Source organism: Myotis brandtii, unplaced genomic scaffold (genome assembly GCF_000412655.1).
Source record: "Myotis brandtii unplaced genomic scaffold, ASM41265v1 scaffold142, whole genome shotgun sequence".
In the NCBI taxonomy this organism is placed as follows: Eukaryota; Metazoa; Chordata; class Mammalia; order Chiroptera; family Vespertilionidae; genus Myotis; species Myotis brandtii.
This window is the reverse complement of record NW_005355081.1, coordinates 214,061-233,931: the sequence shown is the minus strand read 5'-3', so window position 1 is coordinate 233,931 and position 19,871 is coordinate 214,061.

Sequence of the window (19,871 nt, the reverse complement as noted above, 5' to 3'; positions counted from 1 at the left end):
ATATATATATTATTGATTTCAGAGAGGGAGAGAGATAGAAACATCAGTGATGTGAAACAATCATTGATCAGCTGCCTCCTGCATTCCCCACACTGGGGATTGAGCCCGCAATCAGGCATATGGCCTGATCAGGAATGAATCATGACCTCCTGGTTCATAGGTCGATGCTCAACGACTGAGCCACGCTGGCTGGGCTATAAACATTCTTATACATATGCTTTCATTTTTCTAGGAGAAATACCTAGAAGAATTGCTAGGTTATATGGTAAGTGTATACTGTACTAGTATAAGAAAATGTCAAACTTATTTCCAGTGTGGCTGTACAATTTTACATATATAGCAGTAATTTAGAGATACCTAGTAGCTACATGACCTCATGAGGAAAGATCAGTATTGCCAGTATTTTTTGCTTTTAATCATTCTAATAGATACGTAGTGGTATTTAATTTTGGCTCTTCTTTGCATTTTCCTAATAGCTAGCATTTTTTTTTTCGTGCATTTATTTACTATATGGATATCCCTGTGTTGGACTGTGTACCTAAGGCTTTTGCAAATTTTATTTGCTCATTTATTTGGATTGCTTGTTTCCTTGCTGAGATTTTAAATTTTTTATTATTGATCTTAGAGAAGGAGGGAGGGAGGGAGAGAAAGAATGGGAGAGAGAGATCCATTGGTTGCCCTCTGAACGGAGAGAGAGAGAGAGAGAGAGAGAGAGAGATACACACATTGGTTGCCTTCTGAACCCTCCCAACCTGGGATAGAACCTGTAACCTAGGTATGTGTCCTTACCAGACAGTACAGGGGATGATGCTCCAAGCAGCTGAGCCACACCAGCCAGGGTTCTGGTTGAATTTTGAGAGGGTTTGTTTTTTGTTATTTTTTAAAAATATAGTCTAGATACAAGGCTTTTATTGCATATGTGACTTGCAAATATTTTCTCCCAATCTGTACTAGCCCTTTCAGTCTCCTAAAATTCATTCTCAAGCAAACATTTTTAAACTTGATAAAGTTAAATCTATCTAATTGTATTTTTATGTATCATACTCTTATGTTTTATGTAAGAAATCTAATACTATCTGTCTAATCTATTAGATACTAGATACGTGTTATACAAATATCTATAAATAGAGAAATGATTTATCAAATCTATGAAAGATCTTAAAGATTTCTCCTATATTTCTTCTAGAATATTTAAAGTTTAGCTTTTACATATATACCTGCAATCTATTATGATTTATATTTTGAATTTGGCTCAAAGTATGGATTAAAAAATACTCACTTTTATGTATGAATTAACAATTTTTCTAACTCATCAATTTATTTAAAAAACAATTCTACTGAGATTCTGATTGGAATTGCATTAAATATGTAGACACACATTTTACATAAGTCTGGGGAGAATCGGCAAGTAAAGTGCTGAATTTTTTGGTCCATGAAAATTTAGCAGTATTTTCTAGCTTTTGGGATACAAGTCTTGTATATCTTTTGTTTTGCTTATACTTAAGTATTTTACTTTTTGGTGGCATTTTAAATGGTATTATTATACTTTATCATCCTTCTTTTATATAAAATATTGATCTTGTAGCTTGAAAGCTTGCTAAACTCCTTTATTTTTTTTTGTAGACATTCTGTAGGATCCATTGTATTTTCTACATAGATAATCTTGTTTCTGTGAATAACATTTTACTTCTTCCCTTCTAATATGGACATTTTAATTTTTTTAATTTTCCCCATTTTGCTGAATGGAATCTCCTTGACAATGTTGAATAGCAGTGATAAACATGGACATTCTTGTCTAGTACCTGATGTCACGGGAATGCCGTTAGTAATTCACCATTAGATACGATGCTAGCTGTAGATTGTCACTGTACTTTTATCAGGCTGATGGGGTTCCCCTCTGTTCCCAGTTTTCTGAGATAGAAGAATGAGTGTTGAATTTCAACAGATGCATTTTCTGCATCAATTGAGGTGATCACACGCTTGTCTTTTTTATTTGTTAAGTAGAGGCACGATGAATGAAATTCTTGCAAGGGGATCAGCTCCCAGCCCCCCTCGCAGCCTCTGCTGGCCCTTGCAGCCCTGGCTTCATCCAGAAGGTCCTCCAGATGGTCGTCTGGACTAGCCGTGGGCAAACTACAGCCCGCGGGCCGGATCCGGCCCGTTTGAAATGAATAAAACTAAAAAAAAAAAAAACCGTACCCTTTTATGTACCCTTTTTTTTAATGATGTTTACTTTGAATTTATATTAGTTCACACAAACACTCCATCCATGCTTTTGTTCCGGCCCTCCGGTCCAGTTTAAGAACCCATTGTGGCCCTCGAGTCAAAAAGTTTGCCCACCCCTGGCTGGACAGTCGTTCTGCTGTTCAGTCTAATTAGCATATTGGCTCTTTATTATATAGCATATGGAAAAATTCATTAGGCAAAAGTCAAATCCTATATTTCTGAGATAAAAGTTAGTCATGATATGTTGTTGGATTTGGATTCAGTTTGGTAAAAATTTTGTTAAGAAATTTTACTAATATGCTAATGTGGATATTCTTAAGTTTTCTTCTTTTTTAATGTGTTTCTCTAATACTGGTATATAAGTCATGCTAACTTCATAGAATGAAGTGGAAAGTATTTCTTTACCTTCAATATTCAGAGAGATTCTATGTAGATTTGTTAGTATTTCTTCTTTACATGTTTGGAAGAATTCTCTAGTGAAGCAATCTAGGCCTGCAATCATGTTGTTGTTGTTTTGTTCTGTTCTGTTTTTTTTTTTTTTTTTTTTAAGGAATATAATGTATTCAGTATGACTGAGAAATCCCTTCATCTTCTTGAATGGGCTTGATGCTCTGTGTTTTTCATGGAATTTATCCAGAATTTTCAAATTTATTTGCATATTTTCTTATGCAAATAAGAAACTGAGGTCATTAATTTTAGACCACTATTACTTTCTAATTTCGACTTGTTACAAATTGTCCTCTAAAGAGTACTTGAGTAACATTCCACAAATTTTAATATATTGTGTATTTTGTTTCATTCAGTTCAAAATAATTTATAATTTATATTTTTATTTCTTCTTTGATCCGTATGTTAATTAGAATTGCATTATAAAAGTTTCCAAATATTTGGAGATTTTCCAAATCTTTTTCTGTTATAGATTACTTAAAATTTAGTTTTATTATGGAAAATAAGGATTGCATAATTGTAATTCCTACAAATATTGAGGCTCATTTCTACTGTTGTTGGGTTTGAGTTGGAATATGCAACAAATGTTAATTGCATAAAGTTGGCTGAGTTTTTTTCTAACTGTACTATCATTGAGATTTTGGGGAAATATCTAGTATACTTGTTAAATTATCTATTTTTCTTTGCATATTAGTTCTGTTTTATTTATTTTGAAGCTCTGTTCTAATGTACATAATAATTTTGGATTCACATATCCCTATATATGAGTTGTTACCAATATCAATATGCAAGTACCTTCTTTATTCTTGGTAATAATATTTGCTTTGAAGTCTATTTTGTTTGGTATGAGTATAGCCACCTTAGCTTTGAAATTAATGTTAGCATGGTAAACCCTCTACCATTTTTTAAAGTCTATTTGTAACTTTATATTTACTATGAGTTTCTCTTAAAGAATATAGAGTTGGTCTTTATTTTATATTCATTATAAAGTTCTGAGATTTGGATTTGGATTCAGTTTGGTAAAGTTTGGTAAGAAATTTTACTAATATGCTAATGTGGATATTATTCTTAAGGTGTTTCAAATCTTTATATTTAATGTCATTATTGAAATAGTTTTATTTAAATTTATTTTCCTGCTATTTGGCTATACATTTTCCCATATGTTCTTTATTTCCTTGTCCCACCCTTTCTGTCTTCTTCAATATAAATTGACTAATGTCTATTATATTTTTCTTATTTGTGTATATATCTAATACTTTCTGGTATTTCAGTGGTTGCTCTTAGGTTTGTCATATATGTTCAACTTATCACAATTTTCCTTTATGTGATAATACTTCATGAATAGTATAAAAATCTCAGAAAGTATATTTCTTCCTAGCTTTATGCTATTATAGTCTTTATTACATTTCAACATATTATATAAATCATGCACTGTGTTGTCTTTTTCCCCCTTAAATTACTGATTATCTTTTAAGGAAAGTTAAATAACTTGGGTAAAATCTATATATTACACACAGTTACCATTTGTGATGTTCATTCCTTTGCATAGCTCCAGATTTCTATTTGGTGTAATTTTTCTTCTGCTTAAAGACTTACTTTGTTGTTGCTAATACTGCAATAGGGCTAAAGATTTGAATTTTTATGTCTAAAAATTGCGTATCTTTCTCTCAATATTTAAAACAATATTTTGCCCCCTTTTAAAAAATATGTAACAGTATTATTAACTATTAATTTACTATTAACAGTATAATTTATTATAGGTGCTATGATGTATATTACATCCATGTGACATTTTTATAAGTGGAATTTTGTGCCTTTTGACTTCCTTCACCCATTTTTTACCCACTTTGCCTACTCCCCAACCCCTTGCCTCTACTCTAGGAACAATCCACAGGCTCTATCTTTAAGATTATTTTGTTTTAATTTACATATGAGATCATATAGTATTGGTCTTTCTCTTATTTTACTTAGCATAATGCCCTCAAGTTCCATCCATGTTGTCACAAGTGGCAAGATTTAATTTATTTTTAAGATTGAATAATATTTCATTATATATATATATAAAATATACCATTTTTTTTAACATTCATCCAACAATGGACATTAAAGTCGTTTCCATATCTTGGTTATTGTAACTATCAGAGTGCATATATATTTCCTTTTTTTCCTCTTATTGAATTTATTGGGGTGACACTGGTTAGCAAAATTCTATAGGTTTCAGGTACAGAATTCTACAACAAATCATCTTTACAATGTATTGTGTGTTTACCATTTTCAGTCAAGTCTCCATCCATACCCACCTCTACCTCCTTCCACCTCCCTCTTATATTTTCAATTAGAGTCCCAGTGCATGAAATTCCCTAGGCCTGGCTGGCGACCAGGGCCAATCTGTGGGGCAACAGGCCTGTGGGGTGACGGGTCAGGTGATTGGGGTGGGGGGTGTTGGCACCGCCCACTCGCCAGCTAGTCCCACACCCCGATCGCCCCACCACTACCACCGGTTGCTTTCCTCTGCAGGAGGTGACTGGCAGGGCAACCAGCAGGGTAACTGGGGGGGCCCCTGCTGGCACCTGCCTTGGCTGGCCTGGGGCCTGTGGGCTGGGGGAAAGCTCCTGCATTGAGCGTCTGCCCCCTGATGGTCAGTGCGCATCATAGTGAACGGTCATTCCTCCGGGAGTTCTGCTGTTTGGTCAATTTGCATATTAGGCTTTTATTATATAGGATTTAGTGGTTTTCTTTTCTTCAAATAGTTATACAGAAGTGAAATTGCTGGATCATATGTTAGTTCTATTTTTAATATTTTAAGAAATCTCTCTACTGTTTTTCATAGTGGCTATACCAATTTACATTCCCACCAACAAGGCACAGGGTTCCCTTTCTCCACACCCTCACTAGCATTTTGTATCTATTGTATTTTTTATAATAGCCATTCTAACATGTGTAAAGTTATTTTTCATTATGATATTGATTCACATGTCCCTGATGATTAGTGTTGCTGAGCACTATTTCATGTACCTGCTGGCCATCTGTATGTCCACTTTAGAAAAATGTCTGTTTAGATCCTTGGCTGGTTTTTGAATCTATTTTGTTGTTATCGATATTGAGTTTATGCATTTTATATATTTTAGCTATTAATTCCTTATCAGTTATGCTTTGCAGATATGTCTTTATTCAATAGGTTGACTTTTCATTTTGTTGATGGTTTCATTTGCTATTTAGAAGCTTTTAAAAATACTTTTTATTGATTTTGAGAGAGAAAAGGGCAGAGTAACTTTCATGGCCTTCTTAGATAGTAAATGTTTTGGAAGTTTACATTTATATAAGAACATGTTTTCTTAAGATGTCCTTCAAAATAATTTTATTTCAGAATTGAGGCAGGAAAGAGTCATATTTGGAGCAATGTTAAGACCCTATTTGAGACCTTTGGACAATGATAAGGGAATTGCTTACTTGAAAGAACAAAGGCCATTTGACAATTTTAAATTAGTTTTTTTGGGGGGTAAGTTCTTTCACTTTAAAACAAAATCTTGTGTGATGCTATTGTTAAAAACTGTCATGTCTGCTTCTTTCCTCATGCACCTTCAACTGTATTGTCCTGGCCTGCAAGATAAGGTTTATGTGATTGCTGACAAGTGATTTGTTATGGGTAATCCCACTTATACAATGTATTAAAATTTTTTAGGATATCTAATGTATTTTCTTTAATATCTTTGTCTTGCTAGAGCCAAGATTTTAAAAAATGGCATGTATCATTAAGATAGGATATCAGAATAAGCTTTTTAAATAACCCAATACAATGTATTTGGTATTTAAATTTGTGAATATTCTTATTGATCAATTTCTTTAGTTCCCCAAGCAGCAACTATTTCTTTTGGCAACTTTGCTTCGGTTCTGTGGTGCTGTTTGTGGTTGGGAGAATCAGTGATAGCAAGGCAAACACTAGAAGGCTTTGTTATAGCATTCTTGAGAGAAATAGACTAATTTTTTTTCCTGACTCCACTTCTTAAACCCGTAATGCTGTCACAGGTCTATAGCATTGTTGCTACCTGCTAGACCTCATTACCATGGAAGAGACAAATAAATAACAATTGATTTACAAATAGCAAAGTTGCAAGTACTAATCAATTATTATTGAATACAAGGAAGTCTATATAATTCTTGCCCTCTAAATATTACATTAAAATAGTAGATGCTTGGATTCCATATCACTTTACTCACATTCTGTCATAACTCCTACCACCTTATATTTCAGACACTGGGTTGGGTATGAATACAAAGAGTCAAATTCCTGCACTTCTGACAAGTGAACTGATGATGAACATAGAGCCTATAATGTGCGAAGCCAGAGAAATACTCAGAAAACTATGGAAGCGTAGAAAACAGGTTTACACAACCAGGTGGGAGAATCAGAAAAAGATTGAGGGATTGCTTTGTCTGAATTTTGAAAGAAAATAATGTGCTATGCAAACCAAAGGTAAACTTGAGGTGGGACAGAAAGTACTTCCGTCAAAGTACCAAACATGTCAGATAATAAGATACATCAGGGGGATGAAAAGTGACTGAGTATGGTGGTAGCATAGACTGTCAGAGTAGCAGTGATGGCCTAGAGAGGTAGATAAAAAACTTGAATGTGTTACCCAGTTTAAAATAATTCATTGAGGAATGAATGTATTTAAATAGAGAAGTTAGTGCTATGACTGATATTTTCGTGGAATTCTTGAGCACTGCACTTGAAAGGTGAGGATTCTATTAAGATATTTCAGCAATAAAAGAAAGAAATTATAAGGCCTCGAACTAAAGAAGCAGCATCAATAAGAATGATAAAATTAAGATAGTCTTGAATCAAGACCATTTAAGAAAAAATTAAATAGATTATAGTGTTTGTTTTAAAATTAACATTTATTCTTATTTAACAAATACTGGCTTACTAAGTGCTTTTTGAATTTTAACTCAAGTTTAACGTGTACTGAGTTTGATATGCACAGGAGACAATGATGATTAAGTACGAATAAAAGTGTATGTGTGTTTATTGTTTTGAATGTATGAATTTCATAATGACCAGCCTGTAGTTTTTCTTTAAATATTTCAGAATAGTAAGGAAATGGGGAGAAGAGGTTATTTGCAGGTTCTCTGGATAAACTGGCTGGGGAATAACGACTCTGGAAGAAAACAAAGGAGGAGAGGTCAAAATGTCATTTCTTGAAAATCATATGAACAAAAGAAGGAATGAGTGAGAGTATAACAGTCTTACGTCTGTTTATTTAGGATATATATATATATTTAGGTAATATATGAGCCCTATTTTCCACTAGTTTTAGCAATAACATTGGTGATGTGGTGGGAGCAAAAGGCCATTTGCAGAGGTCTGAGGTGGGAAGGAGATGGTAGCACTTTCACATGAGCTGCTTCTGCAAAGACTGAGCATGAGACAAAGAGAGAGGCTGCTGAGTAGGAGTGGGAGGTGACAGGAATAGGATAGTAGGCATGGTGCAAAATATTAAACTCTTAGAAGCCAATGTTCAGAGGTGAAATGTTTCAGATATGTTCAGGTGGTAGGATTTAGTTTTCCAAAATAGAGTTTAAAATTAAGCATGCTTTTCCAGTGTAGAGTATGGTACATAATGGGTTACTTAGGGAGGCACGGGTGATGAATTGTTCTGGATGTCCTTGAAATGGAACAAATGAGCCTTGTGAATTAAGCAAGATGGGATTTGCTGGAATCCTAAATCAGGTCACTTTGACTTTTCTAGAATTTTATTAATTCCAAAAATTAAGAGGGGATTTTTAAAAGGGAGGGATGCCAATATTTAGGTCTATGGGTGTTTAGTGATGAGGGGACTCTATTTAATTTTTAATAAAATCAATTTAGATATGACTATCAAATATAACTTAGATAAAATATATATAAAGCCCGAAAGTACCACACCATTTTTTTCATCAATCATAGTTCCTCTGTGTCTAAATGTAATTAGCGTTGTGTTTCATGCACTTGGGGACAGCTAACTCCATTTCATAATTACACTCAAATCCCCAGTGTAGGTTTTTTCCTAAACAAAAAGGAAAAACTATAGGTTTTCTTTTCCATGTTTTTATATAGCAGACATTAGGGCAAGAAAGAGCAATAAATCATGAGAATCTGTATATCTCCTGTATATATAGAGCCAGCTGTCAGAGCCCGTGCAGCCAGGAACCTCAAATGAGCTGACCTACTTGCAGTTCAGTGCATGTTCCCTTTTCTATCTCAGTTAATTATACCTTAAAAGACAATTCAATTTGTTTACCTAAAAAGGGGGAAAATAATCTGGGTGTTTTTTCCTGAGTAATTTTGATGATGTTCTATTTCTAGTGACTCTTCTTCTTGTTGTTTTAATATAAAACTATTTCTTGCTTTAAAGAAATGTTCTCTATTTTTAGCTACTACATTCTCTGTATCAGAAAGTTTTTCAAATTCCCCAAGTGACGGTCAAATCTCTGCCGAGTTTATCAATGCCATTGCTCCCAGAGAGATGAATTGCTCTCATTTCCCAAATGCCTGATGTATACCAGAAAATGAGCTTATACAAGCTGCAAAGGAGAAAGTGTGTGAGGATCAGAGAGAGGGACTGGACTAGTGTTTTCATCTTTATGGTTACTTCATAACTATCTATAAAATGGGTATTATAGTTATGCCACTCACATTTGTACATAAGGAATTAAGCCATGTCTTCTAAAGTTGAGTTTCTCACAATGAGCATCCTAGCTAAATATAAATGAGCTTATACAAGCTGCAAAGGAGAAAGTGTGTGAGGATCAGAGAGAGGGACTGGACTAGTGTTTTCATCTTTATGGTTACTTCATAACTATCTATAAAATGGGTATTATAGTTATGCCACTCACATTTGTACATAAGGAATTAAGCCATGTCTTCTAAAGTTGAGTTTCTCACAATGAGCATCCTAGCTAAATATATATAAATATATATATATATGAAATAATACATTAATGTGAAATAATATATGTGGGTATAGTTCATATAATGTCACTATATGAGGGAAAACTGTCTTTGGATGCTTACCACATGTATTATTTCACATACAGTTTCCAATGTGGCATATCTGTGCTTAGCACAATGCCATACATAGAACAGAAAAATGAAAAAAAGTAGGAAGCATGTGAAACAACAAGTGTTAGATATATTTACTATTATCAATCAATATCTTCCTGTACTCATCAATACTTAAAATAGATAGATTAAGCTGCATTGTGGTATCAACTAAGTCCCCCAGGTCTTTATATGTTTACAATATAAGATTTTATTGTTTTTTTATTTAAGTCAAATGCTTGCTAATCTGCTCTCCTCCCTTTAAAAACTGGCCTGTTTTGGACACATGCATCTGTAACATGTATGAAGGTGAAAAAGATATGGAGCTTCACTTCCATTTCCTAAATGCAATTGGGAATAGAGGTCTTATCGACCTGACCTTCCAATCCTGAAAGGTGAGGACACACCCATGTGCCCAATGAGATGCAAGGTGATTCGGACAGATGGCTTTGCTCTCTGCCTAGAAATATGAACTCACTTTGTAAACTCATAGCATTGTTTGTTATGATTCTTCTGAAAAGTACAGTTCTCAAAAATAAAGGCCCACAGAGGTTATTTGAAACAAACCAGCAAACATACACACAGTTATATAGGTCGGTATTTTAATAATTTGAGACACATGAACACACATTAACATCTAAAGCATCTTTAATTGCAAAAGTAACTGAAAAAAAATCTATAAAACTTTAGTATGCTGAGGTGTGACTTATACCTAAAGTATTGATTTAAATTTAATCCAACTGTTGAGTGATAGGTTTTCTTTGAGTACCAGTATTTATATCTCTATATCTTTCGATTCTTTCTTTTTTTAACAAAGTTTGGAAGCTTAGAAACTACATTTCCCAGAGTCCTGTTTATCCAGAGTTCTCTACGTGAATTCTCTTCTGTCCTTGAGAAGCAAAGGTTTGGGATTTAGAAAGGAAAAATAACATCTTTGCCTCCGTCAGCAGTGATGGCAGATAGGTGGGTGTCTCAGGGTCAGGCTTGGCGGAGTTCTTTGTCCCTTTCCCAGGCATCCATGTTAGAAGTGAAGTAGGCAGTCAGTAAAAGTGCAGACATTTTCTGAATGTTCCTGATTTATGAGCAGCAAAACTTCTCTTGGGGGAAAGGTAATTGTGATAAAATAATGACTACCTACACACACACACACACACACACACATACACACACACACACACACACACAGCTGTGCACATATTACATGGATTCTGCAGTTGTGATTAACATTCAGGAAATTAGGATGGAGGACAATCCTGGATTATCCAGGTGGGTGCACTCTATCCACACTAGCTCTTAAAAGCTCAGAACCTTTCCCACCTGTGGTCAGAGAGACATGTGAATATAGAAGAAAAACTTGAAACACACACAGAGGAAGGAGGTCAGAAGCCTGGGTCTGCAGGCAGCTCCTTGAAGCTGGAAAAGGCAAAGAAGCAGATTCCACCCCTGAGTCTCCAGAGAGGAAGGCAGCCTTGCTGACACTGTAGTCTGGTGTGAGCTTCTTGGGTCTTCCGTCTTCCAGAGCTATAAAACAACAAGTTTATATGTTTAAGCCACTGACTTTGTGATAATTTGTCATAGCAGCAGTAGGAGACCAATAGAGCTAATGTCCTCACCCTGGATAAAAATAGTATCGATTTTTTTAAGGAACCAGAGACTTGCATAGTGTTGTGTAAATATTCACTTTGTGTATAAATTAGACCCTGCCTTCATATTTTAGTGGATATTCTGGTTTTTGGCAGTTTTTTATATTTATAATCTTCCCACATCTGCCAATGTGCCAAAATATGTGAATGGGTGAGAGGGAGTGAGGAGAGGAGATTCATAAAGGAAGAATCTAGGGGCAAACAAAGAAGTGTCTTATCTTTTGGCCTGTTTCACATGTCAAGATGGTTCCATCATTGTTTTTTTAAAAATATATTTTATTGATTTTTTACAGAGAGAAAGGGAGAAAGAGGGGGATAGAGAGGTAGAAACATCGATGAGAGAGAAACATCGATCAGCTGCCTCCTGCACACTCCCCACTGGGGATATGCCTGCAACCAAGGTACATGCCCTTGACCAGAATTGAACCTGGGACCCTTGAGTCCTCAGGCCGACGCTCTATCCACTGAGCCAAACCGGTTAGGGCTGGTTCCATCATTGTTGGTGGACACACTACCTACCCTCTCCTTTCTTAAAGTATGTGGGTCCTCATTGGCGCAAATATTCAAAGCTAGATTCCCCAGTTATGGTAGTCTATGTGAGGAGGCTCCTGCCCAGTTAGCAGCAGAATATTAAAACTGTATCATCAAATAAATCACCTTCCCCATGGAACAATTTAATAAGTTGTCAGCAGGCCAATTAGCATTTACTCATAGTTGACTTGTGCTTGAATGTCCTTTTATTTCTAAGTCACTTGAAAAGACAAGATGTTTTTGTTCGTTAATGCCCAGTGTAATTAGCTTCCATTGAAATATTGATTTTACATTAAGGAAGATGAATGCTAAAGTATTGGCAGCTAAGTGTTGTTTTAATAAAGACTGGCATTTCACAGATAAAAAGACATCGTGCTTGTCATTGCACTCTCGCTTCTGTGCAATTACAATATATACATGACTTTCTAACAGCAGCCTTTAGTCTAGTGCACCTGAACTTTTAGCATCTCTTGGTTAGAGATGCCATGTCTAAATGTTTACATCTGTATAAAATACACATGCTATCCTACCTATTTTATACATCAGGACATGCACATACTTTTTTTCCTTAAGAAAATCTACTCTAAGGAAACTTGTAAGATTTTTTTTTTTTATGTCTAGAACGGGGGTAGGGAACGTCCGGCGTAGGAGCCATATTACGTCCAAAAATCATTAGGTCTGGCCTTGCCAAGCAAGGCATTAGGAGTGAGTTAACTAAATGTTTGACCAGATATAGCAGGCTAATTTTTAAGCTGATAATTTTGTATGGCCCTCAAATGATGTTATAAATATTCAAATGGCTCTTGGCAGATACAAAGTTCCCCATCTTTGGCCTAGAATCAACTTTTCTCACACTATTTGAACTCTTATCTAGTAACTATAAGTGTATTTTTATCTTGGCTTCATTAATGACTATGATGATATTGAAAAATAAACAATAGATAATTGAATCAATTTCTTTGATAACTTCCATTCTGTTCTTTCCTGTGTGTGTGTGTGTGCAAAGTGTGTGTGTGTGTGTGTGTGTGTGCATGTATGCATGTACAGAGGTGGGCAAAAGTAGGTTTAAAGTTGTGAGATTATGAAACAGAATTTACTCTTGTATTATTATTTATTAATTGTATTATTTTGAACAACTGTAAATCTACTTTTATCCACTCTGTATATATAGATATGTGCATTTATTTTCCTCTTTGGAAAAATGGTTACAAATGAAAATTTGAATTATTGTACTGACGTTAGATTATTTTTCTTTGTGAATAATATGAAAATTAAATATTTAAAGAAATACAACTGACAATATTGGTATTGAGGATTTATAACCAGTATTTCTTTAAGAATGTGTGATATGAAGAATAGATATTTGTACACTTAGACCCTATATAGGGTCATTTTAAATTAATATTTTATAATAGTATTGTAATAAGCATTTTTCTAGATCAAATTTGCCTGGGTATTGGGAGGTGCTGCAAGATGTCCTTTAAATGACATCTTCAGAGTTGTCTTTAATTTTTTGCTGTTGTTTCATACATCCACCTGCTCATTAACCATCTCTTCTTGGATGACTAACAGTTTTATTTATAAATTATTTTAAATAATTTTAATTAAAGTCACCACATAATATAGGTATGTAAATGCACTCATATCTTTTGGATTGCTTACACTTTGGAGTTTGAGGCAGAGGTAATGTAGGGAATTAAGTGCAATGTTAATGTGATAACAGGACATAATATAAAGATATTAACAAAACTCAAAGCTAGGAAATATCCAGGTTATATTTCTATTAAAATGTATGTTGCTTGATGTGAAAGGTTTTTTAATGCATTTACTATTTAAAGTGAAAAATCTGCATCTCACAATTAGAACTGTGTACAGAAATTTTGATGCATAAATTTCCGATATATATTCTATAAAGGCTGCCACCATTGGTACTCGACTTCAGACTGACCCAAGCATGTTTTAGTCCACAGAGAAGTAAACATTTGTAATTTGGGAGCCTAAAATATGCTGGGATAGGAGGAAGATTATGGTTCGTTTTCTCTACAATTTATCTCTCTCTTTCTGATATACAGACAAACTGGACACATTCAGATTTTACCTGAATTAAGAATAAAGAGTTTGTATCACTAAAAGGGGAGAGATAGAAACCATAAGAACAAATAGGTTAACAAAGAGTTTCCCATTAATTCTGTGATGCTTGACATAAATAGGGCAGTGAAGGAGCAGTTTCCGTCTCCCGTGCATATGAACCACTGCCTGAAGGAGCCATTCACTGCAGAGCGAGGGACAGGACCTGAGACCTTGATCATTGAACATATTGCCTCCAGTTTATTCCTATGATAATGATTCTCTCTTTTAAGAGATGGGAGAAAGTATCAAAGATATTATAAAATACCCCAAACCCCTGGGAGGAAAGAAATAATTTCAGTAGAGAAAACAGAAAATGACGAGTAGATGAAAAGTTGAAGTTGAACTTTGTAACTGATAAATCCATCTGTGCCTAAACTAAGATCTAAGATGAAGGACTTGACTTTGTGTCAGAAGAGGCTTTAAACCATGGACCCTAGGCATTTGTGTGTGTGTGTGTGTGTGTGTGTGTGTGTGTGTGTGTGTGTCTGTGTGTGTGATTTTATTTTAGACTTTGAATGATTTTTTTTGTTAGCAATAGCTCTTTTTAACTATAAATTTATAAAATGTTTAATATATTTAAAATATATGTATGTAAATATATATCATATACATGTATATATGTAACTGATTATATATAACTGATATATACTAGTAGCCCTGCACACAAATCCATGAGCAAGTAGCTTGCTGCTGCTTGCCTCCGCTGGCCACATGCCCACCACCGCTGGTAGCTCTCTGCTGCTCATAGCTCGCTGCTCCACCCTCCTGTATCTCTCCACCTACTGCTCTCCCTCCTGTAGAGCAGTAGGTGTTAAACATATTAAACCTCTGTACCTTTCCAGCTCCCTCCTCTACACCACTTGTAGATTGGTTGTGATGTTATGGCATAATGGATAATTAGCATATTCCTCTCTTATTATATAAGATATATATATATCACTCATTGGTATGCAATAACTTTATTTCTATTTGGATCATCTTGTTAGTTTATCTCTCCGCTTCATTTGAGCTGTAACACTTTTTAAAGAAAATGTTAGTTTCCTGTCCCCAATCACTTCATAAAAATCCCAATATTTTGACACTGGTTGATGGCCCAACAAGGGGGAAATTATTAGAAACGTTGCTGTCTCTGGAGATTAGTTAGTTATTTTCCATAAAGTGAATTTCAAATTAATAGATATGAATTGGGCTTTATTTTAATATGTTGTTAGCATATGTCATTATCCTAATAAGCATATCCTCTTTCTGAATTTCTTCTCTCTCCTTCCTTTCTCTATCAAGTCATCCATTTCTTTTCATATATTTAGCATGAGTAAATAATATCTTACAGATTTTAAGAACTGGAAGCACCATATTAATTTTTAATGAATGACAGCATTGCTGATCCCAAGCAATAATCTAATGTGGGAACACCCACAGTATCAAAAAATGGAAGTACAGTGACTAAAAACCAGTGAAATCAGAGCTACAGATTCTGTTCTCTGTACATGCAAATCTTGTCAGGTGAAATTAAACTCCTATTTACGGGAACAGCATCCATAGATGAGCATCTTGGTTAAAGGCTTCATTTCTTTTCTGGCATTTGTTTACCTCTCAACTTTTTCATCCCCAAAGCAGAGCTTTCCAAGGCTTTCCAACCTGTGCCTTCTCTGAGAACTGCCAAATGTTCAGGCTACTGGAGTCAGTTGTTAAGGAGTTGGCCTACAATGACCAACACCTCTTATTAGACACTTTGTTTTGCAACATGACTTCTCTGTTTCATTAGTAAGTGAAGTTAATTTTTCTAGCCCTTGTATCTAGACTGCTCTTGTGAATTTCTTTGACCATCACATGATGGTAGAGTATGTTATATCACTGTTAAGTGAAGGCCTCAAGAGACTGCAGATTCTGCTGTGACCCTCTTGGAACCCAGCTGCCATGTGAGGTAGCCTGTGGAGAGGCCTCGAGAGGCACACACAGGTGCCCTAGCTGACAGCTCCACACCACTGCCATTCTTGTTCAGTGAGTGATAAGAGATCTGAAGCCCTAACCAGTTTGGCTAAGTGGATAGAGCGTCAGCCTGCGGACTCAAGGGTCCCGTGTTAGATTCCGGTCAGGGGCATGTGCCTTGGTTGCGGGTTCATCACCAGTGGTGGGTGAGCAGGAGGCAGCTGATTGATGTTTCTCTCTCATTGATGTTTCTAGCTCTCTGTCCCTCTCCCTTCCTCTCTGTAGAAAATTAATAAAATATATTTTTTTTAAAAAAGAGATCTGAAAACACTGGCTAACATGCAAAAGCATGAGGGAGCCCTGCTGATTCCACGGGGAGTAGAGAGAGAGCCATCTCAATTGAGAGCTGCCCTAACTGTGCAACCACAAATTGTGAGGAAATAAGCAGAAATCAAACTTCAGGTGATTTATTTTTTTAATTTATTGATATTTGATATAATACCTTTCACACATCCAGAGTGTAAATTTCATTATATAAATACATAAAATTTTGTTTTAAAAATACATAATTATTTTAAGATATTTAGAATAATTCTTTCCTTAGTTCATAAAAATAGCAAACTTAGATAATCAGTATTTAATAACTGCTGAATTTATATTACTAACATTGTTAAACAGTTACTGAGTTCAAAATAATTACTATGTAAATAAAATATACAATTTAAAAACCTTCTATTTTGGATATTATAATATTGCCTATAGTACATTAACATTTTTATTAGGAATACTGAAAGTGCCACATGTATGGATTATTCTATGAGGATCATTATAAATTTTTTTCTGGTATTTTAAAATATAGGATGTTGTTTCAGTAGTTATTTCATCAATTTTCTGTTGAATATTCCTATTTTAAAAATACTTTTATTTTTTAGAGCAGTTTTAGTTTCCTGCAAAATTGGGCTGGAAAGGTACAGAGATTTAACATGTACCCTCTATACCCCACACATGCATAGCTTTCACCATTAACAATATTCCTTCACCAGAGTGATGCGTTTATTACAATTCATGAAACTACATTGACACATCATTATCACAAGAGACCATCATTTATATTAGGATTCATACTTGGTGTTGTACATTCTAGGAGTTTGGACAAATTTATTGACATGTATCCACCAATATAGCTGCATACAGAGTATTTTTTAATACTATAAAAAGTCCTCTGCATTTTTCCTATTAACCCCTCCCTCCCTCATTATCCACTGGAAGCCAGTAATCTTTTTACTGTATCTATACTTTTGCCTTTTCCAAAATGCCTTGTAGTTGGATTCATAGAGTAGACTTTTCATATTGCTTCTTTCACTTAGTAACATGCATTCCTTCCTTATGTCTTTTTATACCTTGATAGCTCATTTATTTTTATTGCTGAAAAACATCCCATTGTATAGGTGTACCAATTTATATATTTTTATATAGTCCAGTCCCTACTAGATATATTTTTATATATTCCAGTCCCAACTAAATATTATTTTGTTGGTTTTCAAGTTTGGTCAATTATCAGTAAAGATGCAGTAAACATCAGTGAGTAGGTTTTTGTGTGGACATATATTTTCAACTCCTTTGGGAAAATATTAAGTAGCATGATTGCTTGATCATATGTTAGGAGTATGTTTACTTTTGGATAAAAAAAAAAACACACCACTAAACTGTTCCCCAATGTGGCTGTACCATTTTGCATTTTCACCAGCAATAATTGAGAGGATGTGGAGAAAAAGGAACACTCGTGCACTGCTGGTGGGAATGCAGACTGGTGCAGCCACTATGGAAGACAGTATGGAGTTTCCTCAAAAATCTAAAAATGGAACTTCCATTTGACCCTGTGATCCCGCTTCTAGGAATATATCCCAAGAAACCAGAAACACCAATCAGAAAGGATATATGCACCCATATGTTCATAGCAGCACAATTCACCATAGCTAAGATCTGGAAACAGCCTAAGTGCCCATCAGTAGATGAATGGATTAGAAAACTGTGGTACATCTACACGATGGAATACTATGCTGCTGTAAAAAAGAAGGAACTCTTACCATTTGCAACAGCATGGATGGAACTGGAGAGCATTATGCTAAGTGAAATAAGCCAGTCAATGAAGGAAAAATACCACATGATCTCACTCATTCATGGATAATAGAGACCATTATAAACTTTTGAACAATAATAGATACAGAGGCAGAGCTGCCTCAAACAGATTGTCAAACTGCAGCGGGAAGGCCGAGGGTTGGGAGGCAGGAGGGTGGGGGGTAAGAGATCAACCGAAGGACTTGTATGCATGCATATAAACATAACCAATGGACGTAAGACACTGGGGGGTAGGGGAGGCCAGGGGATTGTCAAGGGCGGGGGAAAAAAAGGACACATATGTAATACCCTTTGTAATACTTTAAGCAATAAAAACATTTTTTTTAACAAAAAGAAAGTTTCTGTTGCTCCACATCTTCACCAGAATTTGGTGGTGTCAGTGTTCAAGATTGTGGCTTTTCTAATAGGTGTGTAGTGGTATCTTGCTATTGTAACTTACCTTTTCCTGAGGGCATAGTATGTGGAGCATTATTTCATGCTTATTTAACCTCAACATAACTTCTTTGGTGAGGTGTCTGTTAAAAGATTTGACCAATTTATTACTGATTTTAGAGAGAGAGAAACATCGATAGGCTGCCTCCTGCAGGAGCCCCTATGGGATTGAGCCTGCATCCCAGGCATGTGCCCTGACCAGTAACCTCTTAGTTCCTGGGTCAGTGCTCCAACACTGAGGCACAGTAGATGGGCAGATTTGGCCCATTATTAATAGGGTTATTTGCTTTCTTGTTTAGTTTTAGGTGTGGTGTTTTTTGTATATTTTATATAACATTCATTTATCAGATGTCTTTTTAAAATATATTCTCCAAGTCTGTGGCTTGTGTGTTCTCATTCTCATGACATTGTCTACTGCAGAGCAGAACATTTTAATTTAATGAAGTCCAGCTTACTAGGAGCAACTATGCCTTTCATATATGGTGTCTTTGGTGTTGTATCTAAAATGTCATCAAAGTCATCTAGATTTTCTATCTTCTAGCAGTCTTATAGTTTTTTATTTTACACTGTGGTTTGTGACCCATTTTGAATTAAGTTTTCTGGTGAGTGTAAGTTATGGTCTAGATTCATTTATCTGCATGTGGAGGTCCATTTGTTCAAAAAACTTTTTTGTTCTATTTTATTTCCTTTGCTTTTTTTGTCAAAGATCGGTTGAGTATATTTATGGGCTCTCTCTTGTGTTCCTTTGATCTATTTGTCTATTTTTGTGTCAATAGCTCACTGTCTTATTATAAGTCTTGAAGCCCTGCTGTGGAAATCCTCTAACTTTGTTCTTCTGTGTCCATATTGTGTTGGCTATCCTGGGTCTTTGCCTCTCCAAATAAATCTTAGAATGAGTTAGTGTATGTCCACAAAATAACTTATTAGGATTTTGGTTGAGACTGCATTGAATCTATAGATCAACTGGGAAGAAATGAGATCCTGAAAATATTGAGTCATCCTTTTACTTAAATATGGAATACCTTCCCATATGTTTATTTCTTGAGTTCTTGCATCAGCTTATCAAAATTTTACATAGATCTTGTACATAATTTATTAAATTTATGCTATTTTAATTTTTAGGCTGCTAATATAAATGTCATTGTGTTTTTAACTTCAATTCTACCTATTTATTGATGATATATTGAAAATTAATGACTTTGGTATCCTCCTACAACTTTTACTATAATTGAGTTACGGGAATTATTTGTCAATTTTTATAGATTTTTCTACACGGACAATCAAGTCATCTGCAAACAAAGAAAATTCTATAT